Here is a 25,917-nt window from a genome sequence, read left to right as displayed (position 1 = left end):
CTGTTTCCTAGTGCCGGTTTGAAGTTCCTGCAGTTTTCACTGTAAAACCGAGTTGCAGCTAGTACCTCCCCATATATATGTATGGATTGGAGTTTGCAACTGGAAAGAAACTTTGTGTTCCCAACAAGATAGTTGAAGGACGGCTTTCACACACACTTATCTCTCAGAAGTGAGCATATGGAGAGACGTTCATTCATCTAGCACAAAGGGAACGGGTTGCAGGAGAAATTTTACTCTGGATTCCCAGTCTGTTTCCTAGTGCCGGTTTGAAGTTCCTGCAGTTTTCACTGTAAAACCGAGTTGGAGCTAGTACCTCCCCATATATATGTATGGAGTGGAGTTTGCAACTGAAAAGAAACTTTGTGTTCCCAACAAGCTAGGTGAAGGAAGGCTTTCACACACACTTATCTCTCAGAACCGAGCATGTGGAGAGACGTTCGTTCATCTAGCACAAAGGGAACGGGTTGCATGAGAAAGTTTTACTCTGGTTTCTCAGTCTGTTTCCTAGTGCCGGTTTGAAGTTCCTGCAGTTTTCACTGTAAAACCGAGTTGCAGCTAGTACCTCCACATATATATGTATGGAGTGGAGTTTGCAACTGAAAAGAAACTTTGTTTTCCCAACAAGCTAGGTGAAGGATGGCTTTCACACACACTTATCTCTCAGAACTGAGCATGTGGAGAGACGTTCGTTCATCTAGCACAAAGGGAACGGGTTGCAGGAGAAACTTTTACTGTGGTTTCTCAGTCTGTTTCCTAGTGCCGGTTTGAAGTTCCTGCAGTTTTCACTGTAAAAACGAGTTGCAGCTAGTACCTCCCCATATATATGTATGGAGTGGAGTTTGCAACTGAAAAGAAACTTTGTGTTCCCTACAAGCTAGGTGAAGGACGGCTTTCACACCCACTTATCTCTCAGAACTGAGCATGTGGAGAGACGTTCGTTCATCTAGCACAAAATGAACGGTTTGCAGGGGAAACTTTTACTCTGGTTTCTCAGTCTGTTTCCTAGTGCTGGTTTGAAGTTCCTGCAGTTTTCACTGTAAAACCGAGTTGGAGCTAGTATTTCCTCATATATATGTATGGAGTGGGGTTTGCATCTGAAAAGAAACTTTGTGTTCCCAACAAGCTAGGTAAAGGACGGCTTTCACACACACTTATCTCTCAGAACCGAGCATGTGGAGAGACGTTCGTTCATCTAGCACAAAGGGAACGGGTTGCAGGAGAAACTTTTACTCTGGTTTCTCAGTCTGTTTCCTAGTGCCGGTTTGAAGTTCCTGCAGTTTTCACTGTAAAACCGAGTTGCAGCTAGTACCTCCCTATATATATGTATGGAGTGGAGTTTGCAACTGAAAAGAAACTTTGTGTTCCCAACAAGCTAGGTGAAGGACGGCTTTCACACACTCTTATCTCTCAGAACCGAGCATGTGGAGAGACGTTCGTTCATCTAGCACAAAGGGAACGGGTTGCAGGAGAAACTTTTACTCTGGTTTCTCAGTCTGTTTCCTAGTGCCGGTTTGAAGTTCCTGCAGTTTTCACTGTAAAACCGAGTTGCAGCTAGTACCTCCCCATATATATGTATGGATTGGAGTTTGCAACTGGAAAGAAACTTTGTGTTCCCAACAAGATAGTTGAAGGACGGCTTTCACACACACTTATCTCTCAGAACTGAGCATATGGAGAGACGTTCATTCATCTAGCACAAAGGGAACGGGTTGCAGGAGAAATTTTACTCTGGATTCCCAGTCTGTTTCCTAGTGCCGGTTTGAAGTTCCTGCAGTTTTCACTGTAAAACCGAGTTGGAGCTAGTACCTCCCCATATATATGTATGGAGTGGAGTTTGCAACTGAAAAGAAACTTTGTGTTCCCAACAAGCTAGGTGAAGGAAGGCTTTCACACACACTTATCTCTCAGAACCGAGCATGTGGAGAGACGTTCGTTCATCTAGCACAAAGGGAACGGTTTGCATGAGAAAGTTTTACTCTGGTTTCTCAGTCTGTTTCCTAGTGCCGGTTTGAAGTTCCTGCAGTTTTCACTGTAAAACCGAGTTGCAGCTAGTACCTCCACATATATATGTATGGAGTGGAGTTTGCAACTGAAAAGAAACTTTGTTTTCCCAACAAGCTAGGTGAAGGATGGCTTTCACACACACTTATCTCTCAGAACTGAGCATGTGGAGAGACGTTCGTTCATCTAGCACAAAGGGAACGGGTTGCAGGAGAAACTTTTACTGTGGTTTCTCAGTCTGTTTCCTAGTGCCGGTTTGAAGTTCCTGCAGTTTTCACTGTAAAAACGAGTTGCAGCTAGTACCTCCCCATATATATGTATGGAGTGGAGTTTGCAACTGAAAAGAAACTTTGTGTTCCCTACAAGCTAGGTGAAGGACGGCTTTCACACCCACTTATCTCTCAGAACTGAGCATGTGGAGAGACGTTCGTTCATCTAGCACAAAATGAACGGTTTGCAGGGGAAACTTTTACTCTGGTTTCTCAGTCTGTTTCCTAGTGCTGGTTTGAAGTTCCTGCAGTTTTCACTGTAAAACCGAGTTGGAGCTAGTATTTCCTCATATATATGTATGGAGTGGGGTTTGCAACTGAAAAGAAACTTTGTGTTCCCAACAAGCTAGGTGAAGGAAGGCTTTCACACACACATATCTCTCAGAACCGAGCATGTGGAGAGACGTTCGTTCATCTAGCACAAAGGGAACGGGTTGCAGGAGAAACTTTTACTCTGGTTTCTCAGTCTGTTTCCTAGTGCCGGTTTGAAGTTCCTGCAGTTTTCACTGTAAAACCGAGTTGGAGCTAGTACCTCCCCATATATATGAATGGAGTGGAGTTTGCAACTGAAAAGAAACTTTGTGTTCCCAACAAGCTAGGTGAAGGACGGCTTTCACACACACTTATCTCTCAGAACTGAGCATGTGGAGAGACGTTCGTTCATCTAGCACAAAGAACGGGTTGCAGGAGAAATTTTACTCTGGTTTCTCAGTCTGTTTCCTAGTGCCGGTTTGAAGTTCCTGCAGTTTTCACTGTAAAACCGAGTTGCAGCTAGTACCTCCCCATATAAATGTATGGAGTGGAGATTGCAACTGAAAAGAAACTTTGTGTTCCCAACAAGCTAGGTGAAGGACGGCTTTCACACACACTTATCTCTCAGAACTGAGCATGTGGAGAGACGTTCGTTCATCTAGCACAAAGGGAACGGGTTGCAGGAGAAATTTTACTCTGGTTTCTCAGTCTGTTTCCTAGTGCCGGTTTGAAGTTCCTGCAGTTTTCACTGTAAAACCGAGTTGGAGCTAGTACCTCCCCATATATATGTATGGAGTGGAGTTAGCAACTGAAAAGAAACTTTGTGTTCCCAACAAGCTAGGTGAAGGACGGCTTTCACACACTCTTATCTCTCAGAACTGAGCATGTGGAGAGACGTTCGTTCATCTAGCACAAAGGGAACGGGTTGCAGGAGAAACTTTTACTCTGGTTTCTCAGTCTGTTTCCTAGTGCCGGTTTGAAGTTCCTGCAGTTTTCACTGTAAAACCGAGTTGCAGCTAGTACCTCCCCATATAAATGTATGGAGTGGAGATTGCAACTGAAAAGAAACTTTGTGTTCCCAACAAGCTAGGTGAAGGACGGCTTTCACACACACTTATCTCTCAGAACTGAGCATGTGGAGAGACGTTCGTTCATCTAGCACAAAGGAACGGGTTGCAGGATAAATTTTACTCTGGTTTCTCAGTTTGTTTCCTAGTGCCGGTTTGAAGTTCCTGCAGTTTTCACTGTAAAACAGAGTTGGAGCTAGTATTTCCCCATATATATGTATGGAGTGGAGTTTGCAACTGAAAAGAAACTTTGTGTTCCCAACAAGCTAGGTGAAGGACGGCTTTCACACACATTTATCTCTCAGAACCGAGCATGTGGAGAGACGTTCGTTCATCTAGCACAAAAGGAACGGGTTGCAGGAGAAAGTTTAATTCTGGTTTCTCAGACTGTTTCCTAGTGCCGGTTTGAAGTTCCTGCAGTTTTCACTGTAAAACAGAGTTGGAGCTAGTATTTCCCCATATATATGTATGGAGTGGAGATTGCAACTGAAAAGAAACTTTGTGTTCCCAACAAGCTAGGTGAAGGACGGCTTTCACACACATTTATCTCTCAGAACCGAGCATGTGGAGAGACGTTCGTTCATCTAGCACAAAGGGAACGGGTTGCAGGAGAAACTTTTACTCTGGTTTCTCAGTCTGTTTCCTAGTGCCGGTTTGAAGTTCCTGCAGTTTTCACTGTAAAACCGGGTTGGAGCTAGTATTTCCCCATATATATTTATGGAGTGGTGTTTGCAACTGAAAAGAAACTTTGTGTTCCCAACAAGCTAGGTAAAGGACGGCTTTCACACACACTTATCTCTCAGAACCGAGCATGTGGAGAGACGTTCGTTCATCTAGCACAAAGGGAACGGGTTGCAGGAGAAACTTTTACTCTGGTTTCTCAGTCTGTTTCCTAGTGCCGGTTTGAAGTTCCTGCAGTTTTCACTGTAAAACCGAGTTGCAGCTAGTACCTCCCTATATATATGTATGGAGTGGAGTTTGCAACTGAAAAGAAACTTTGTGTTCCCAACAAGCTAGGTGAAGGACGGCTTTCACACACTCTTATCTCTCAGAACCGAGCATGTGGAGAGACGTTCGTTCATCTAGCACAAAGGGAACGGGTTGCAGGGGAAACTTTTACTCTGGTTTCTCAGTCTGTTTCCTAGTGCCGGTTTGAAGTTCCTGCAGTTTTCACTGTAAAACCGAGTTGCAGCTAGTACCTCCCCATATATATGTATGGATTGGAGTTTGCAACTGGAAAGAAACTTTGTGTTCCCAACAAGATAGGTGAAGGACGGCTTTCACACACACTTATCTCTCAGAAGTGAGCATGTGGAGAGACGTTCATTCATCTAGCACAAAGGGAACGGGTTGCAGGAGAAATTTTACTCTGGATTCCCAGTCTGTTTCCTAGTGCCGGTTTGAAGTTCCTGCAGTTTTCACTGTAAAACCGAGTTGGAGCTAGTACCTCCCCATATATATGTATGGAGTGGAGTTTGCAACTGAAAAGAAACTTTGTGTTCCCAACAAGCTAGGTGAAGGAAGGCTTTCACACACACTTATCTCTCAGAACCGAGCATGTGGAGAGACGTTCGTTCATCTAGCACAAAGGGAACGGGTTGCAGGAGAAAGTTTTACTCTGGTTTCTCAGTCTGTTTCCTAGTGCCGGTTTGAAGTTCCTGCAGTTTTCACTGTAAAACCGAGTTGCAGCTAGTACCTCCACATATATATGTATGGAGTGGAGTTTGCAACTGAAAAGAAACTTTGTGTTCCCAACAAGCTAGGTGAAGGATGGCTTTCACACACACTTATCTCTCAGAACTGAGCATGTGGAGAGACGTTCGTTCATCTAGCACAAAGGGAACGGGTTGCAGGAGAAACTTTTACTGTGGTTTCTCAGTCTGTTTCCTAGTGCCGGTTTGAAGTTCCTGCAGTTTTCACTGTAAAAACGAGTTGCAGCTAGTACCTCCCCATATATATGTATGGAGTGGAGTTTGCAACTGAAAAGAAACTTTGTGTTCCCTACAAGCTAGTTGAAGGACGGCTTTCACACCCACTTATCTCTCAGAACTGAGCATGTGGAGAGACGTTCGTTCATCTAGCACAAAATGAACGGTTTGCAGGAGAAAGTTTAATTCTGGTTTCTCAGACTGTTTCCTAGTGCCGGTTTGAAGTTCCTGCAGTTTTCACTGTAAAACAGAGTTGGAGCTAGTATTTCCCCATATATATGTATGGAGTGGAGATTGCAACTGAAAAGAAACTTTGTGTTCCCAACAAGCTAGGTGAAGGACGGCTTTCACACACATTTATCTCTCAGAACCGAGCATGTGGAGAGACGTTCGTTCATCTAGCACAAAGGGAACGGGTTGCAGGAGAAACTTTTACTCTGGTTTCTCAGTCTGTTTCCTAGTGCCGGTTTGAAGTTCCTGCAGTTTTCACTGTAAAACCGGGTTGGAGCTAGTATTTCCCCATATATATTTATGGAGTGGTGTTTGCAACTGAAAAGAAACTTTGTGTTCCCAACAAGCTAGGTAAAGGACGGCTTTCACACACACTTATCTCTCAGAACCGAGCATGTGGAGAGACGTTCGTTCATCTAGCACAAAGGGAACGGGTTGCAGGAGAAACTTTTACTCTGGTTTCTCAGTCTGTTTCCTAGTGCCGGTTTGAAGTTCCTGCAGTTTTCACTGTAAAACCGAGTTGCAGCTAGTACCTCCCTATATATATGTATGGAGTGGAGTTTGCAACTGAAAAGAAACTTTGTGTTCCCAACAAGCTAGGTGAAGGACGGCTTTCACACACTCTTATCTCTCAGAACCGAGCATGTGGAGAGACGTTCGTTCATCTAGCACAAAGGGAACGGGTTGCAGGGGAAACTTTTACTCTGGTTTCTCAGTCTGTTTCCTAGTGCCGGTTTGAAGTTCCTGCAGTTTTCACTGTAAAACCGAGTTGCAGCTAGTACCTCCCCATATATATGTATGGATTGGAGTTTGCAACTGGAAAGAAACTTTGTGTTCCCAACAAGATAGGTGAAGGACGGCTTTCACACACACTTATCTCTCAGAAGTGAGCATGTGGAGAGACGTTCATTCATCTAGCACAAAGGGAACGGGTTGCAGGAGAAATTTTACTCTGGATTCCCAGTCTGTTTCCTAGTGCCGGTTTGAAGTTCCTGCAGTTTTCACTGTAAAACCGAGTTGGAGCTAGTACCTCCCCATATATATGTATGGAGTGGAGTTTGCAACTGAAAAGAAACTTTGTGTTCCCAACAAGCTAGGTGAAGGAAGGCTTTCACACACACTTATCTCTCAGAACCGAGCATGTGGAGAGACGTTCGTTCATCTAGCACAAAGGGAACGGGTTGCAGGAGAAAGTTTTACTCTGGTTTCTCAGTCTGTTTCCTAGTGCCGGTTTGAAGTTCCTGCAGTTTTCACTGTAAAACCGAGTTGCAGCTAGTACCTCCACATATATATGTATGGAGTGGAGTTTGCAACTGAAAAGAAACTTTGTGTTCCCAACAAGCTAGGTGAAGGATGGCTTTCACACACACTTATCTCTCAGAACTGAGCATGTGGAGAGACGTTCGTTCATCTAGCACAAAGGGAACGGGTTGCAGGAGAAACTTTTACTGTGGTTTCTCAGTCTGTTTCCTAGTGCCGGTTTGAAGTTCCTGCAGTTTTCACTGTAAAAACGAGTTGCAGCTAGTACCTCCCCATATATATGTATGGAGTGGAGTTTGCAACTGAAAAGAAACTTTGTGTTCCCTACAAGCTAGTTGAAGGACGGCTTTCACACCCACTTATCTCTCAGAACTGAGCATGTGGAGAGACGTTCGTTCATCTAGCACAAAATGAACGGTTTGCAGGGGAAACTTTTACTCTGGTTTCTCAGTCTGTTTCCTAGTGCTGGTTTGAAGTTCCTGCAGTTTTCACTGTAAAACCGAGTTGGAGCTAGTATTTCCTCATATATATGTATGGAGTGGGGTTTGCAACTGAAAAGAAACTTTGTGTTCCCAACAAGCTAGGTGAAGGAAGGCTTTCACACACACATATCTCTCAGAACCGAGCATGTGGAGAGACGTTCGTTCATCTAGCACAAAGGGAACGGGTTGCAGGAGAAACTTTTACTCTGGTTTCTCAGTCTGTTTCCTAGTGCCGGTTTGAAGTTCCTGCAGTTTTCACTGTAAAACCGAGTTGGAGCTAGTACCTCCCCATATATATGAATGGAGTGGAGTTTGCAACTGAAAAGAAACTTTGTGTTCCCAACAAGCTAGGTGAAGGACGGCTTTCACACACACTTATCTCTCAGAACTGAGCATGTGGAGAGACGTTCGTTCATCTAGCACAAAGGGAACGGGTTGCAGGAGAAATTTTACTCTGGTTTCTCAGTCTGTTTCCTAGTGCCGGTTTGAAGTTCCTGCAGTTTTCACTGTAAAACCGAGTTGCAGCTAGTACCTCCCCATATAAATGTATGGAGTGGAGATTGCAACTGAAAAGAAACTTTGTGTTCCCAACAAGCTAGGTGAAGGACGGCTTTCACACACACTTATCTCTCAGAACTGAGCATGTGGAGAGACGTTCGTTCATCTAGCACAAAGGGAACGGGTTGCAGGAGAAATTTTACTCTGGTTTCTCAGTCTGTTTCCTAGTGCCGGTTTGAAGTTCCTGCAGTTTTCACTGTAAAACCGAGTTGGAGCTAGTACCTCCCCATATATATGTATGGAGTGGAGTTAGCAACTGAAAAGAAACTTTGTGTTCCCAACAAGCTAGGTGAAGGACGGCTTTCACACACTCTTATCTCTCAGAACTGAGCATGTGGAGAGACGTTCGTTCATCTAGCACAAAGGGAACGGGTTGCAGGAGAAACTTTTACTCTGGTTTCTCAGTCTGTTTCCTAGTGCCGGTTTGAAGTTCCTGCAGTTTTCACTGTAAAACCGAGTTGCAGCTAGTACCTCCCCATATAAATGTATGGAGTGGAGATTGCAACTGAAAAGAAACTTTGTGTTCCCAACAAGCTAGGTGAAGGACGGCTTTCACACACACTTATCTCTCAGAACTTAGCATGTGGAGAGACGTTCGTTCATCTAGCACAAAGGAACGGGTTGCAGGATAAATTTTACTCTGGTTTCTCTGTTTGTTTCCTAGTGCCGGTTTGAAGTTCCTGCAGTTTTCACTGTAAAACCGAGTTGGAGCTAGTATTTCCCCATATATATGTATGGAGTGGAGTTTGCAACTGAAAAGAAACTTTGTGTTCCCAACAAGCTAGGTGAAGGACGGCTTTCACACACACTTATCTCTCAGAACCGAGCATGTGGAGAGACGTTCGTTCATCTAGCACAAAGGGAACGGGTTGCAGGAGAAATTTTACTCTGGTTTCTCACTCTGTTTCCTAGTGCCGGTTTGAAGTTCCTGCAGTTTTCACTGTAAAACCGAGTTGGAGCTAGTACCTCCCCATATATATGTATGGAGTGGTGTTAGCAACTGAAAAGAAACTTTGTGTTCCCAACAAGCTAGTTGAAGGACGGCTTTCACACACTCTTATCTCTCAGAACTGAGCATGTGGAGAGACGTTCGTTCATCTAGCACAAAGGGAACGGGTTGCAGGAGAAACTTTTACTCTGGTTTCTCAGTCTGTTTCCTAGTGCCGGTTTGAAGTTCCTGCAGTTTTCACTGTAAAACCGAGTTGCAGCTAGTACCTCCCCATATAAATGTATGGAGTGGAGATTGCAACTGAAAAGAAACTTTGTGTTCCCAACAAGCTAGGTGAAGGACGGCTTTCACACACACTTATCTCTCAGAACTGAGCATGTGGAGAGACGTTCGTTCATCTAGCACAAAGGAACGGGTTGCAGGATAAATTTTACTCTGGTTTCTCAGTTTGTTTCCTAGTGCCGGTTTGAAGTTCCTGCAGTTTTCACTGTAAAACCGAGTTGGAGCTAGTATTTCCCCATATATATGTATGGAGTGGAGTTTGCAACTGAAAAGAAACTTTGTGTTCCCAACAAGCTAGGTGAAGGACGGCTTTCACACACACTTATCTCTCAGAACCGAGCATGTGGAGAGACGTTCGTTCATCTAGCACAAAGGGAACGGGTTGCAGGTGAAACTTTTACTCTGGTTTCTCACTCTGTTTCCTACTGCCGGTTTGAAGTTCCTGCAGTTTTCACTGTAAAACCGAGTTGGAGCTAGTACCTCCCCATATATATGTATGGAGTGGAGTTTGCAACTGAAAAGAAACTTTGTGTTCCCAACAAGCTAGGTGAAGGACGGCTTTCACACACACTTATCTCTCAGAACCGAGCATGTGGAGAGACGTTCGTTCATCTAGCACAAAGGGAACGGGTTGCAGGAGAAACTTTTACTCTGGTTTCTCAGTCTGTTTCCTAGTGCCGGTTTGAAGTTCCTGCAGTTTTCACTGTAAAACCGAGTTGCAGCTAGTACCTCCCCATATAAATGTATGGGGTGGAGTTTGCAACTGAAAAGAAACTTTGTTTTCCCAACAAGCTAGGTGAAGGACGGCTTTCACACACACTTATCTCTCAGAACTGAGCATGTGGAGAGACGTTCGTTCATCTAGCACAAAGTAAACGGGTTGCAGGAGAAAATTTTACTCTGGTATCTCAGTCTGTTTCCTAGTGCCGTTTTGAAGTTCCTGCAGTTTTCACTGTAAAACCGAGTTGCAGCTAGTACCTCCCCATATATATGTATGGAGTGGAGTTTGCAAATGAAAAGAAACTTTGTGTTCCCAACAAGCTAGTTGAAGGACGGCTTTCACACACACTTATCTCTCAGAACCAAGCATGTGGAGAGACGTTCGTTCATCTAGCACAAAGGGAACGGGTTGCAGGGGAAACTTTTACTCTGGTTTCTCAGTCTGTTTCCTAGTGCCGGTTTGAAGTTCCTGCAGTTTTCACTGTAAAACCGAGTTGGAGCTAGTACCTCCCCGTATATAAGTATGGAGTGGAGGTTGCAACTGAAAAGAAACTTTGTGTTCCCAACAAGCTAGGTGAAGGACGGCTTTCACACACACTTATCTCTCAGAACTGAGCATGTGGAGAGAAGTTCGTTCATTTAGCACAAAGGGAACGGGTTGCAGGAAAAACTTTTACTCTGGTTTCTCAGTCTGTTTCCTAGTGCCGGTTTGAAGTTCCTGCAGTTTTCACTGTAAAACCGAGTTGCAGCTAGTACCTCCCCATATAAATGTATGGAGTGGAGTTTGCAACTGAAAAGAAACTTTGTGTTCCCAACAAGCTATGTGAAGGACGGCTTTCACACACACTTATCTCTCAGAACTAAGCATGTGGAGAGACGTTCGTTCATCTAGCACAAAGGGAACGTTTTGCAGGGGAAACTTTTACTCTGGTTTCTCAGTCTGTTTCCTAGTGCCGGTTTGAAGTTCCTGCAGTTTTCACTGTAAAACCGAGTTGCAGCTAGTACCTCCCCATATATATGTATGGAGTTGAGTTTGCAACTGAAAAGAAACTTTGTGTTCCCAACAAGCTAGGTGAAGGACGGCTTTCACACACATTATCTCTCAGAACCGAGCATGTGGAGAGATGTTCGTTCATCTAGCACAAAGGGAACGGGTTGCAGGAGAAACTTTTACTCTGGTTTCTCAGTCTGTTTCCTAGTGCCGGTTTGAAGTTCCTGCAGTTTTCACTGTAAAAACGAGTTGCAGCTAGTACCTCCACATATATATGTATGGAGTGGAGTTTGCAACTGAAAAGAAACTTTGTGTACCCTACAAGCTAGGTGAAGGACGGCTTTCACACCCACTTATCTCTCAGAACCGAGCATGTGGAGAGACGTTCGTTCATCTAGCACAAAGGGAACGGGTTGCAGGAGAAACTTTTACTCTGGTTTCTCAGTCTGTTTCCTAGTGCCGGTTTGAAGTTCCTGCAGTTTTCACTGTAAAAACGAGTTGCAGCTAGTACCTCCACATATATATGTATGGAGTGGAGTTTGCAACTGAAAAGAAACTTTGTGTTCCCTACAAGCTAGGTGAAGAACGGCTTTCACAACCACTTATCTCTCAGAACTGAGCATGTGGAGAGACGTTCGTTTATCTAGCACAAAAGGAACGGTTTGCAGGAGAAACTTTTACTCTGCTTTCTCAGTCTGTTTCCTAGTGCCGGTTTGAAGTTCCTGCAGTTTTCACTGTAAAACCGAGTTGGAGCTAGTATTTCCCCATATATATGTATGGAGTGGGGTTTGCAACTGAAAAGAAACTTTGTTTTCCCAACAAGCTAGGTGAAGAACGGCTTTCACACACACTTATCTCTCAGAACCGAGCATGTGGAGAGACGTTCGTTCATCTAGCACAAAGGGAACGGGTTGCAGGAGAAACTTTTACTCTGGTTTCTCAGTCTGTTTCCTAGTGCCGGTTTGAAGTTCCTGCAGTTTTCACTGTAAAACCGAGTTGGAGCTAGTACCTCCCGATATATATGTATGGAGTGGAGTTTGCAACTGAAAAGAAACTTTGTGTTCCCAACAAGCTAGGTGAAGGACGGCTTTCACACACACTTATCTCTCAGAACCGAGCATGTGGAGAGACGTTCGTTCATCTAGCACAAAGGGAACGGGTTGCAGGGGAAACTTTTACTCTGGTTTCTCAGTCTGTTTCCTAGAGCCGGTTTGAAGTTCCTGCAGTTTTCACTGTAAAACCGAGTTGCAGCTAGTACCTCCCCATATAAATGTATGGAGTGGAGTTTGCAACTGAAAAGAAACTTTGTGTACCCAACAAGATAGGTGAAGGTCGGCTTTCACACACACTTATCTCTCAGAACTGAGCATGTGGAGAGACGTTCGTTCATCTAGCACAAAGGGAACGGGTTGCAGGAGAAACTTTTACTCTGGTTTCTCAGTCTGTTTCCTAGTGCCGGTTTGAAGTTCCTGCAGTTTTCACTGTAAAACCGAGTTGCAGCTAGTACCTCGCAATATAAATGTATGGAGTGGAGATTGCAACTGAAAAGAAACTTTGTGTTCCCAAGAAGCTAGTTGAAGGCGGCTTTCACACACACTTATCCCTCAGAAATGAGCATGTGGAGAGACGTTCGTTCATCTAGCACAAAGGGAACGAGTTGCAGGAGAAACTTTTACTCTGGTTTCTCAGTCTGTTTCCTAGTGCCGGTTTCAAGTTCCTGCAGTTTTCACTGTAAAACCGAGTTGCAGCTAGTACTTCCCCATATATATGTATGGAGTGGAGTTTGCAACTGAAAAGTAACTTTGTGTTCCCAACAAGCTAGGTGAAGGACGGCTTTCACACACACTTATCTCTCAGAACTGAGCATGTGGAGAGACGTTCGTTCATCTAGCACAAAGGGAACGGGTTGCAGGAGAAACTTTTACTCTGGTTTCTCAGTCTGTTTCCTAGTGCCGGTTTGAAGTTCCTGCAGTTTTCACTGTAAAACCGAGTTGGAGCTAGTACCTCCCCATATATATGTATGGAGTGGAGTTAGCAACTGAAAAGAAACTTTGTGTTCCATAAAAGCTAGGTGAAGGACGGCTTTCACACACACTTATCTCTCAGAACCGAGCATGTGGAGAGACGTTCGTTCATCTAGCACAAAGGGAACGGGTTGCAGGAGAAACTTTTACTCTGGTTTCTCAGTCTGTTTCCTAGTGCCAGTTTGAAGTTCCTGCAGTTTTCACTGTAAAACCGAGTTGCAGCTAGTACCTCCCCATATAAATGTATGGAGTGGAGATTGCAACTGAAAAGTATCTTTGTGTTCCCAAAAGCTAGGTGAAGGACGGCTTTCACACACACTTATCTCTCAGAACTGAGCATGTGGAGAGACGTTCGTTCATCTAGCACAAAGGGAACGGATTGCAGGAGAAACTTTTACTCTGGTTTCTCAGTCTGTTTCCTAGTGCCGGTTTGAAGTTCCTGCAGTTTTCACTGTATAACCGATTTGCAGCTAGTACCTCCCCATATAAATGTATGGAGTGGAGATTGCAACTGAAAAGAATCTTTGTGTTCCCAACAAGCTAGGTGAAGGACGGCTTTCACACACACTTATCTCTCAGAACTGAGCATGTGGAGAGACGTTCGTTCATCTAGCACAAAGGGAACGGGTTGCAGGAGAAACTTTTACTCTGGTTTCTCAGTCTGTTTCCTAGTGCCGGTTTGAAGTTCCTGCAGTTTTCACTGTAAAACCGAGTTGCAGCTAGTACCTCGCAATATAAATGTAAGGAGTGGAGATTGCAACTGAAAAGAAACTTTGTGTTCCCAAGAAGCTAGTTGAAGGCGGCTTTCACACACACTTATCCCTCAGAAATGAGCATGTGGAGAGACGTTCGTTCATCTAGCACAAAGGGAACGGGTTGCAGGAGAAACTTTTACTCTGGTTTCTCAGTCTGTTTCCTAGTGCCGGTTTCAAGTTCCTGCAGTTTTCACTGTAAAACCGAGTTGCAGCTAGTACTTCCCCATATATATGTATGGAGTGGAGTTTGCAACTGAAAAGTAACTTTGTGTTCCCAACAAGCTAGGTGAAGGACGGCTTTCACACACACTTATCTCTCAGAACTGAGCATGTGGAGAGACGTTCGTTCATCTAGCACAAAGGGAACGGGTTGCAGGAGAAACTTTTACTCTGGTTTCTCAGTCTGTTTCCTAGTGCCGGTTTGAAGTTCCTGCAGTTTTCACTGTAAAACCGAGTTGGAGCTAGTACCTCCCCATATATATGTATGGAGTGGAGTTAGCAACTGAAAAGAAACTTTGTGTTCCATAAAAGCTAGGTGAAGGACGGCTTTCACACACACTTATCTCTCAGAACCGAACATGTGGAGAGACGTTCGTTCATCTAGCACAAAGGGAACGGGTTGCAGGAGAAACTTTTACTCTGGTTTCTCAGTCTGTTTCCTAGTGCCAGTTTGAAGTTCCTGCAGTTTTCACTGTAAAACCGAGTTGCAGCTAGTACCTCCCCATATAAATTTATGGAGTGGAGATTGCAACTGAAAAGTATCTTTGTGTTCCCAACAAGCTAGGTGAAGGACGGCTTTCACACACACTTATCTCTCAGAACTGAGCATGTGGAGAGACGTTCGTTCATCTAGCACAAAGGGAACGGATTGCAGGAGAAACTTTTACTCTGGTTTCTCAGTCTGTTTCCTAGTGCCGGTTTGAAGTTCCTGCAGTTTTCACTGTATAACCGATTTGCAGCTAGTACCTCCCCATATAAATGTATGGAGTGGAGATTGCAACTGAAAAGAATCTTTGTGTTCCCAACAAGCTAGGTGAAGGACGGCTTTCACACACACTTATCTCTCAGAACTGAGCATGTGGAGAGACGTTCGTTCATCTAGCACAAAGGGAACGGGTTTCAGGAGAAACTTTTACTCTGGTTTCTCAGTCTGTTTCCTAGTGCCGGTTTGAAGTTCCTGCAGTTTTCACTGTAAAACCGAGTTGCAGCTAGTACCTCCCCATATATATGTATGGAGTGGAGTTTACAACTGAAAAGAAACTTTCTGTTCCCAACAAGTTGGTGAAGGACGGCTTTCACACAAATTTATCTCTCAGAACTGAGCATGTCGAGAGACATTCGTTCATCTAGCACAAAGGGAACGGGTTGCAGGAGAAACTTTTACTCTGGTTTCTCAGTCTGTTTCCTAGTGCCGTTTTGAAGTTCCTGCAGTTTTCACTGTAAAACCGAGTTGCAGCTAGTACTTCCCCATATATATGTATGGAGTGGAGTTTGCAAATGAAAAGAAACTTTGTGTTCCCAACAAGCTAGTTGAAGGACGGCTTTCACACACACTTATCTCTCAGAACCAAGCATGTGGAGAGACGTTCATTCATCTAGCACAAAGGGAACGGGTTGCAGGGGAAACTTTTACTCTGGTTTCTCAGTCTGTTTCCTAGTGCCGGTTTGAAGTTCCTGCAGTTTTCACTGTAAAACCGAGTTGGAGCTAGTACCTCCCCGTATATAAGTATGGAGTGGAGGTTGCAACTGAAAAGAAACTTTGTGTTCCCAACAAGCTAGGTGAAGGACGGCTTTCACACACACTTATCTCTCAGAACTGAGCATGTGGAGAGAAGTTCGTTCATTTAGCACAAAGGGAACGGGTTGCAGGAAAAACTTTTACTCTGGTTTCTCAGTCTGTTTCCTAGTGCCGGTTTGAAGTTCCTGCAGTTTTCACTGTAAAACCGAGTTGCAGCTAGTACCTCCCCATATAAATGTATGGAGTGGAGTTTGCAACTGAAAAGAAACTTTGTGTTCCCAACAAGCTATGTGAAGGACGGCTTTCACACACACTTATCTCTCAGAACTAAGCATGTGGAGAGACGTTCGTTCATCTAGCACAAAGGGAACGTTTTGCAGGGGAAACTTTTACTCTGGTTTCTCAGTCTGTTTCCTAGTGCCGGTTTGAAGTTCCTGCAGTTTTCACTGTAAAACCGAGTTGCAGCTAGTACCTCCCCATATATATGTATGGAGTTGAGTTTGCAACTGAAAAGAAACTTTGTGTTCCCAACAAGCTAGGTGAAGGACGGCTTTCACACACATTATCTCTCAGAACCGAGCATGTGGAGAGATGTTCGTTCATCTAGCACAAAGGGAACGGGTTGCAGGAGAAACTTTTACTCTGGTTTCTCAGTCTGTTTCCTAGTGCCGGTTTGAAGTTCCTGCAGTTTTCACTGTAAAAACGAGTTGCAGCTAGTACCTCCACATATATATGTATGGAGTGGGGTTTGCAACTGAAAAGAAACTTTTTGTACCCTACAAGCTAGGTGAAGGACGGCTTTCACACCCACTTATCTCTCAGAACCGAGCATGTGGAGAGACGTTCGTTCATCTAGCACAAAGGGAACGGGTTGCAGGAGAAATTTTTACTCTGGTTTCTCAGTCTGTTTCCTAGTGCCGGTTTGAAGTTCCTGCAGTTTTCACTGTAAAAACGAGTTGCAGCTAGTACCTCCACATATATATGTATGGAGTGGAGTTTGCAACTGAAAAGAAACTTTGTGTTCCCTACAAGCTAGGTGAAGAACGGCTTTCACAACCACTTATCTCTCAGAACTGAGCATGTGGAGAGACGTTCGTTTATCTAGCACAAAAGGAACGGTTTGCAGGAGAAACTTTTACTCTGCTTTCTCAGTCTGTTTCCTAGTGCCGGTTTGAAGTTCCTGCAGTTTTCACTGTAAAACCGAGTTGGAGCTAGTATTTCCCCATATATATGTATGGAGTGGGGTTTGCAACTGAAAAGAAACTTTGTTTTCCCAACAAGCTAGGTGAAGAACGGCTTTCACACACACTTATCTCTCAGAACCGAGCATGTGGAGAGACGTTCGTTCATCTAGCACAAAGGGAACGGGTTGCAGGAGAAACTTTTACTCTGGTTTCTCAGTCTGTTTCCTAGTGCCGGTTTGAAGTTCCTGCAGTTTTCACTGTAAAACCGAGTTGGAGCTAGTACCTCCCGATATATATGTATGGAGTGGAGTTTGCAACTGAAAAGAAACTTTGTGTTCCCAACAAGCTAGGTGAAGGACGGCTTTCACACACACTTATCTCTCAGAACCGAGCATGTGGAGAGACGTTCGTTCATCTAGCACAAAGGGAACGGGTTGCAGGGGAAACTTTTACTCTGGTTTCTCAGTCTGTTTCCTAGAGCCGGTTTGAAGTTCCTGCAGTTTTCACTGTAAAACCGAGTTGCAGCTAGTACCTCCCCATATAAATGTATGGAGTGGAGTTTGCAACTGAAAAGAAACTTTGTGTACCCAACAAGATAGGTGAAGGTCGGCTTTCACACACACTTATCTCTCAGAACTGAGCATGTGGAGAGACGTTCGTTCATCTATCACAAAGGGAACGGGTTGCAGGAGAAACTTTTACTCTGGTTTCTCAGTCTGTTTCCTAGTGCCGGTTTGAAGTTCCTGCAGTTTTCACTGTAAAACCGAGTTGCAGCTAGTACCTCGCAATATAAATGTATGGAGTGGAGATTGCAACTGAAAAGAAACTTTGTGTTCCCAAGAAGCTAGTTGAAGGCGGCTTTCACACACACTTATCCCTCAGAAATGAGCATGTGGAGAGACGTTCGTTCATCTAGCACAAAGGGAACGGGTTGCAGGAGAAACTTTTACTCTGGTTTCTCAGTCTGTTTCCTAGTGCCGGTTTCAAGTTCCTGCAGTTTTCACTGTAAAACCGAGTTGCAGCTAGTACTTCCCCATATATATGTATGGAGTGGAGTTTGCAACTGAAAAGTAACTTTGTGTTCCCAACAAGCTAGGTGAAGGACGGCTTTCACACACACTTATCTCTCAGAACTGAGCATGTGGAGAGACGTTCGTTCATCTAGCACAAAGGGAACGGGTTGCAGGAGAAACTTTTACTCTGGTTTCTCAGGCTGTTTCCTAGTGCCGGTTTGAAGTTCCTGCAGTTTTCACTGTAAAACCGAGTTGGAGCTAGTACCTCCCCATATATATGTATGGAGTGGAGTTAGCAACTGAAAAGAAACTTTGTGTTCCATAAAAGCTAGGTGAAGGACGGCTTTCACACACACTTATCTCTCAGAACCGAGCATGTGGAGAGACGTTCGTTCATCTAGCACAAAGGGAACGGGTTGCAGGAGAAACTTTTACTCTGGTTTCTCAGTCTGTTTCCTAGTGCCAGTTTGAAGTTCCTGCAGTTTTCACTGTAAAACCGAGTTGCAGCTAGTACCTCCCCATATAAATGTATGGAGTGGAGATTGCAACTGAAAAGTATCTTTGTGTTCCCAACAAGCTAGGTGAAGGACGGCTTTCACACACACTTATCTCTCAGAACTGAGCATGTGGAGAGACGTTCGTTCATCTAGCACAAAGGGAACGGATTGCAGGAGAAACTTTTACTCTGGTTTCTCAGTCTGTTTCCTAGTGCCGGTTTGAAGTTCCTGCAGTTTTCACTGTATAACCGATTTGCAGCTAGTACCTCCCCATATAAATGTATGGAGTGGAGATTGCAACTGAAAAGAATCTTTGTGTTCCCAACAAGCTAGGTGAAGGACGGCTTTCACACACACTTATCTCTCAGAACTGAGCATGTGGAGAGACGTTCGTTCATCTAGCACAAAGGGAACGGGTTGCAGGAGAAACTTTTACTCTGGTTTCTCAGTCTGTTTCCTAGTGCCGGTTTGAAGTTCCTGCAGTTTTCACTGTAAAACCGAGTTGCAGCTAGTACCTCCCCATATATATGTATGGAGTGGAGTTTACAACTGAAAAGAAACTTTCTGTTCCCAACAAGTTGGTGAAGGACGGCTTTCACACAAACTTATCTCTCAGAACTGAGCATGTCGAGAGACGTTCGTTCATCTAGCACAAAGGGAACGGGTTGCAGGAGAAACTTTTACTCTGGTTTCTCAGTCTGTTTCCTAGTGCCGGTTTGAAGTTCCTGCAGTTTTCACTGTAAAAACGAGTTGCAGCTAGTACCTCCACATATATATGTATGGAGTGGAGTTTGCAACTGAAAAGAAACTTTGTGTACCCTACAAGCTAGGTGAAGGACGGCTTTCACACCCACTTATCTCTCAGAACCGAGCATGTGGAGAGACGTTCGTTCATCTAGCACAAAGGGAACGGGTTGCAGGAGAAACTTTTACTCTGATTTCTCAGTCTGTTTCCTAGTGCCGGTTTGAAGTTCCTGCAGTTTTCACTGTAAAACCGAGTTGCAGCTAGTACCTCCACATATATATGTATGGAGTGGAGTTTGCAACTGAAAAGAAACTTTGTGTTCCCTACAAGCTAGGTGAAGTACGGCTTTCACAACCACTTATCTCTCAGAACTGAGCATGTGGAGAGACGTTCGTTCATCTAGCACAAAAGGAACGGTTTGCAGGAGAAACTTTTACTCTGCTTTCTCAGTCTGTTTCCTAGTGCCGGTTTGAAGTTCCTGCAGTTTTCACTGTAAAACCGAGTTGGAGCTAGTATTTCCCCATATATATGTATGGAGTGGGGTTTGCAACTGAAAAGAAACTTTGTGTTCCCAACAAGCTAGGTGAAGAACGGCTTTCACACACACTTATCTCTCAGAACCGAGCATGTGGAGAGACGTTCGTTCATCTAGCACAAAGGGAACGTGTTGCAGGAGAAACTTTTACTCTGGTTTCTCAGTCTGTTTCCTAGTGCCGGTTTGAAGTTCCTGCAGTTTTCACTGTAAAACCGAGTTGGAGCTTGTACCTCCCCATATATATGTATGGAGTGGAGTTTGCAACTGAAAAGAAACTTTGTGTTCCCAACAAGCTAGGTGAAGGACGGCTTTCACACACTCTTATCTCTCAGAACCGAGCATGTGGAGAGACGTTCGTTCATCTAGCACAAAGGGAACGGGTTGCAGGGGAAACTTTTACTCTGGTTTCTCAGTCTGTTTCCTAGAGCCGGTTTGAAGTTCCTGCAGATTTCACTGTAAAACCGAGTTGCAGCTAGTACCTCCCCATATAAATGTATGGAGTGGAGTTTGCAACTGAAAAGAAACTTTGTGTTCCCAACAAGCTAGGTGAAGTTCGGCTTTCACACACACTTATCTCTCAGAACTGAGCATGTGGAGAGACGTTCGTTCATCTAGCACAAATGGAACGGGTTGCAGGAGAAACTTTTACTCTGGTTTCTCAGTCTGTTTCCTAGTGCCGGTTTGAAGTTCCTGCAGTTTTCACTGTAAAACCGAGTTGCAGCTACTACCTCCCCATATAAATGTATGGAGTGGAGATTGCAACTGAAAAGAATCTTTGTGTTCCCAACAAGCTAGGTGAAGGACGGCTTTCACACACACTTATCTCTCAGAACTGAGCATGTGGAGAGACGTTCGTTCATCTAGCACAAAGGGAACGGGTTGCAGGAGAAACTTTTACTCTGGTTTCTCAGTCTGTTTCCTAGTGCCGGTTTGAAGTTCCTGCAGTTTTCACTGTAAAACCGAGTTGCAGCTAGTACCTCCCCATATATATGTATGGAGTGGAGTTTACAACTGAAAAGAAACTTTCTGTTCCCAACAAGTTGGTGAAAGACGGCTTTCACACAAAATTATCTCTCAGAACTGAGCATGTCGAGAGACGTTCGTTCATCTAGCACAAAGGGAACGGGTTGCAGGAGAAACTTTTACTCTGGTTTCTCAGTCTGTTTCCTAGTGCCGGTTTGAAGTTCCTGCAGTTTTCACTGTAAAAACGAGTTGCAGCTAGTACCTCCACATATATATGTATGGAGTGGAGTTTGCAACTGAAAAGAAACTTTGTGTACCCTACAAGCTAGGTGAAGGACGGCTTTCACACCCACTTATCTCTCAGAACCGAGCATGTGGAGAGACGTTCGTTCATCTAGCACAAAGGGAACGGGTTGCAGGAGAAACTTTTACTCTGGTTTCTCAGTCTGTTTCCTAGTGCCGGTTTGAAGTTCCTGCAGTTTTCACTGTAAAAACGAGTTGCAGCTAGTAGCTCCACATATATATGTATGGAGTGGAGTTTGCAACTGAAAAGAAACTTTGTGTTCCCTACAAGCTAGGTGAAGTACGGCTTTCACAACCACTTATCTCTCAGAACTGAGCATGTGGAGAGACGTTCGTTCATCTAGCACAAAAGGAACGGTTTGCAGGAGAAACTTTTACTCTGCTTTCTCAGTCTGTTTCCTAGTGCCGGTTTGAAGTTCCTGCAGTTTTCACTGTAAAACCGAGTTGGAGCTAGTATTTCCCCATATATATGTATGGAGTGGGGTTTGCAACTGAAAAGAAACTTTGTGTTCCCAACAAGCTAGGTGAAGAACGGCTTTCACACACACTTATCTCTCAGAACCGAGCATGTGGAGAGACGTTCGTTCATCTAGCACAAAGGGAACGTGTTGCAGGAGAAACTTTTACTCTGGTTTCTCAGTCTGTTTCCTAGTGCCGGTTTGAAGTTCCTGCAGTTTTCACTGTAAAACCGAGTTGGAGCTTGTACCTCCCCATATATATGTATGGAGTGGAGTTTGCAACTGAAAAGAAACTTTGTGTTCCCAACAAGCTAGGTGAAGGACGGCTTTCACACACACTTATCTCTCAGAACCGAGCATGTGGAGAAACGTTCGTTCATCTAGCACAAAGGGAACGGGTTGCAGGGGAAACTTTTACTCTGGTTTCTCAGTCTGTTTCCTAGAGCCGGTTTGAAGTTCCTGCAGATTTCACTGTAAAACCGAGTTGCAGCTAGTACCTCCCCATATAAATGTATGGAGTGGAGTTTGCAACTGAAAAGAAACTTTTTGTTCCCAACAAGCTAGGTGAAGTTCGGCTTTCACACACACTTATCTCTCAGAACTGAGCATGTGGAGAGACGTTCGTTCATCTAGCACAAATGGAACGGGTTGCAGGAGAAACTTTTACTCTGGTTTCTCAGTCTGTTTCCTAGTGCCGGTTTGAAGTTCCTGCAGTTTTCACTGTAAAACCGAGTTGCAGCTAGTACCTCCCCATATAAATGTATGGAGTGGAGATTGCAACTGAAAAGAAACTTTGTGTTCAAAACAAGCTAGTTGAAGGACGGCTTTCACACACACTTATCTCTCAGAACTGAGCATGTGGAGAGACGTTCGTTCATCTAGCACAAAGGGAACGGGTTGCAGGAGAAATTTTACTCTGGTTTCTCAGTCTGTTTCCTAGTGCCGGTTTGAACTTCCTGCAGTTTTCACTGTAAAACCGAGTTGCAGCTAGTACCTCGCCATATATATGTATGGAGTGGAGTTTGCAACTGAAAAGAAACTTTCTGTTCCCAACAAGCTAGGTGAAGTACGGCTTTCACACACACTTATCTCTCAGAACTGAGCATGTGGAGAGACGTTCGTTCATCTAGCACAAAGGGAACGGGTTGCAGGAGAAACTTTTACTCTGGTTTCTCAGTCTGTTTCCTAGTGCCGGTTTGAAGTTCCAGCAGTTTTCACTGTAAAACCGAGTTGCAGCTAGTACCTCCCCATATATATGTATGGAGTGGAGTTTGCAACTGAAAAGTAACTTTGTGTTCCCAACAAGCTAGGTGAAGGACGGCTTTCACACACACTAATCTCTTCAGAACTGAGCATGTGGAGAGACGTTCGTTCATCTATCACAAAGGGAACGGGTTGCAGGAGAAACTTTTACTCTGGTTTCTCAGTCTGTTTCCTAGTGCCGGTTTGAAGTTCCTGCAGTTTTCACTGTAAAACCGAGTTGGAGCTAGTACCTCCCCATATATATGTATGGAGTGGAGTTAGCAACTGAAAAGAAACTTTGTGTTCCCAACATGCTAGGTGAAGGACGGCTTTCACACACACTTATCTCTCAGAACCGAGCATGTGGATAGACGTTCGTTCATCTAGCACAAAGGGAACGGGTTTCTGGAGAAACTTTTACTCTGGTTTCTCAGTCTGTTTCCTAGTGCCGGTTTGAAGTTCCTGCAGTTTTCACTGTAAAACCGAGTTGCAGCTAGTACCTCCCCATATATATGTATGGAGTGGAGTTTGCAACTGAAAAGAAACTTTGTGTTCCCAACAAGCTAGGTGAAGGACGGCTTTCACACACACTTATCTCTCAGAACTGAGCATGTGGAGAGACGTTCGTTCATCTAGCACAAAGGGAACGGGTTGCAGGAGAAACTTTTACTCTGGTTTCTCAGTCTGTTTCCTATTCCGGTTTGAAGTTCCTGCAGTTTTCACTGTAAAACATATTTGGAGCTAGTACCTCCCCATATATATGTATGGAGTGAAGTTTGCAACTGAAAAGATACTTTGTGTTCCCAACAAGCTAGGTGAAGGACGGCTTTCACACACACTTATCTCTCAGAACCGAGCATTTGGAGAGACGTTCGTTCATCTAGCAAAAAGGGAACGGGTTGCAGGGGAAACTTTTACTCTGGTTTCTCAGTCTGTTTCCTAGTGCCGGTTTGAAGTTCCTGCAGTTTTCACTGTAAAACCGAGTTGCAGCTAGTACCTCCCCATATATATGTATGGAGTGGAGTTAGCAACTGAAAAGAATCTTTGTGTTCCCAACAAGCTAATTGAAGGACGGCTTTCACACACACTTATCTCTCAGAACTGAGCATGTGGAGAGACGTTCGTTCATCTAGCACAAATGGAACGGGTTGCAGGAGAAACTTTTACTCTGGTTTCTCAGTCTGTTTCCTAGTGCCGTTTTGAAGTTCTTGCAGTTTTCACTGTAAAATATATTTGGAGCTAGTACCTCCCCATATATATGTATGGAGTGGAGTTTGCAACTGAAAAGAAACTTTGTGTTCCCAACAAGCTAGGTGAAGGACGGCTTTCACACACACTTATCTCTCAGAACTGAGCATGTGGAGAGACGTTCGTTCATCTAGCACAAAGGGAACGGGTTGCAGGAGAAACTTTTACTCTGGTTTCCCAGTCTGTTTCCTAGTGCCGGTTTGAAGTTCCTGCAGTTTTCACTGTAAAACATATTTGGAGCTAGTACCTCCCCATATATATGTATGGAGTGGAGTTTGCAACTGAAAAGATACTTTGTGTTCCCAACAAGCTAGGTGAAGAACGGCTTTCACACACACTTATCTCTCAGAACCGAGCATTTGGAGAGACGTTCGTTCATCTAGCACAAAGGGAACGGGTTGCAGGGGAAACTTTTACTCTGGTTTCTCAGTCTGTTTCCTAGTGCCGGTTTGAAGTTCCTGCAGTTTTCACTGTAAAACCGAGTTGGAGCTAGTACCTCCCCATATATATGTATGGAGTGGAGTTTGCAACTGAAAAGAAACTTTGTGTTCCCAACAAGCTAGTTGAAGGACGGCTTTCACACACACTTATCTCTCAGAACCGAGCATGTGGAGAGACGTTCGTTCATCTAGCACAAAGGGAACGGGCTGCAGGGGAAACTTTTACTCTGGTTTCTCAGTCTGTTTCCTAGTGCCGGTTTGAAGTTCCTGCAGTTTTCACTGTAAAACCGAGTTGCAGCTAGTACCTCCCCATATATATGTATGGAGTGGAGTTTGCAACTGAAAAGAAACTTTGTGTTCCCAACAAGCTAGGTGAAGGACGGCTTTCACACACACTTATCTCTCAGAACTGAGCATGTGGAGAGACGTTCGTTCATCTAGCACAAAGGGAACGGGTTGCAGGAGAAACTTTTACTCTGGTTTCTCAGTCTGTTTCCTATTCCGGTTTGAAGTTCCTGCAGTTTTCACTGTAAAACATATTTGGAGCTAGTACCTCCCCATATATATGTATGGAGTGAAGTTTGCAACTGAAAAGATACTTTGTGTTCCCAACAAGCTAGGTGAAGGACGGCTTTCACACACACTTATCTCTCAGAACCGAGCATTTGGAGAGACGTTCGTTCATCTAGCAAAAAGGGAACGGGTTGCAGGGGAAACTTTTACTCTGGTTTCTCAGTCTGTTTCCTAGTGCCGGTTTGAAGTTCCTGCAGTTTTCACTGTAAAACCGAGTTGCAGCTAGTACCTCCCCATATATATGTATGGAGTGGAGTTAGCAACTGAAAAGAATCTTTGTGTTCCCAACAAGCTAATTGAAGGACGGCTTTCACACACACTTATCTCTCAGAACTGAGCATGTGGAGAGACGTTCGTTCATCTAGCACAAATGGAACGGGTTGCAGGAGAAACTTTTACTCTGGTTTCTCAGTCTGTTTCCTAGTGCCGTTTTGAAGTTCTTGCAGTTTTCACTGTAAAATATATTTGGAGCTAGTACCTCCCCATATATATGTATGGAGTGGAGTTTGCAACTGAAAAGAAACTTTGTGTTCCCAACAAGCTAGGTGAAGGACGGCTTTCACACACACTTATCTCTCAGAACTGAGCATGTGGAGAGACGTTCGTTCATCTAGCACAAAGGGAACGGGTTGCAGGAGAAACTTTTACTCTGGTTTCCCAGTCTGTTTCCTAGTGCCGGTTTGAAGTTCCTGCAGTTTTCACTGTAAAACATATTTGGAGCTAGTACCTCCCCATATATATGTATGGAGTGGAGTTTGCAACTGAAAAGATACTTTGTGTTCCCAACAAGCTAGGTGAAGAACGGCTTTCACACACACTTATCTCTCAGAACCGAGCATTTGGAGAGACGTTCGTTCATCTAGCACAAAGGGAACGGGTTGCAGGGGAAACTTTTACTCTGGTTTCTCAGTCTGTTTCCTAGTGCCGGTTTGAAGTTCCTGCAGTTTTCACTGTAAAACCGAGTTGGAGCTAGTACCTCCCCATATATATGTATGGAGTGGAGTTTGCAACTGAAAAGAAACTTTGTGTTCCCAACAAGCTAGTTGAAGGACGGCTTTCACACACACTTATCTCTCAGAACCGAGCATGTGGAGAGACGTTCGTTCATCTAGCACAAAGGGAACGGGCTGCAGGGGAAACTTTTACTCTGGTTTCTCAGTCTGTTTCCTAGTGCCGGTTTGAAGTTCCTGCAGTTTTCACTGTAAAACC

Source organism: Camelus dromedarius, chromosome 19 (assembly GCF_036321535.1).
Source record: "Camelus dromedarius isolate mCamDro1 chromosome 19, mCamDro1.pat, whole genome shotgun sequence".
NCBI lineage: Eukaryota > Metazoa > Chordata > Mammalia > Artiodactyla > Camelidae > Camelus > Camelus dromedarius.
This window is presented reverse-complemented; position numbering follows the sequence as displayed.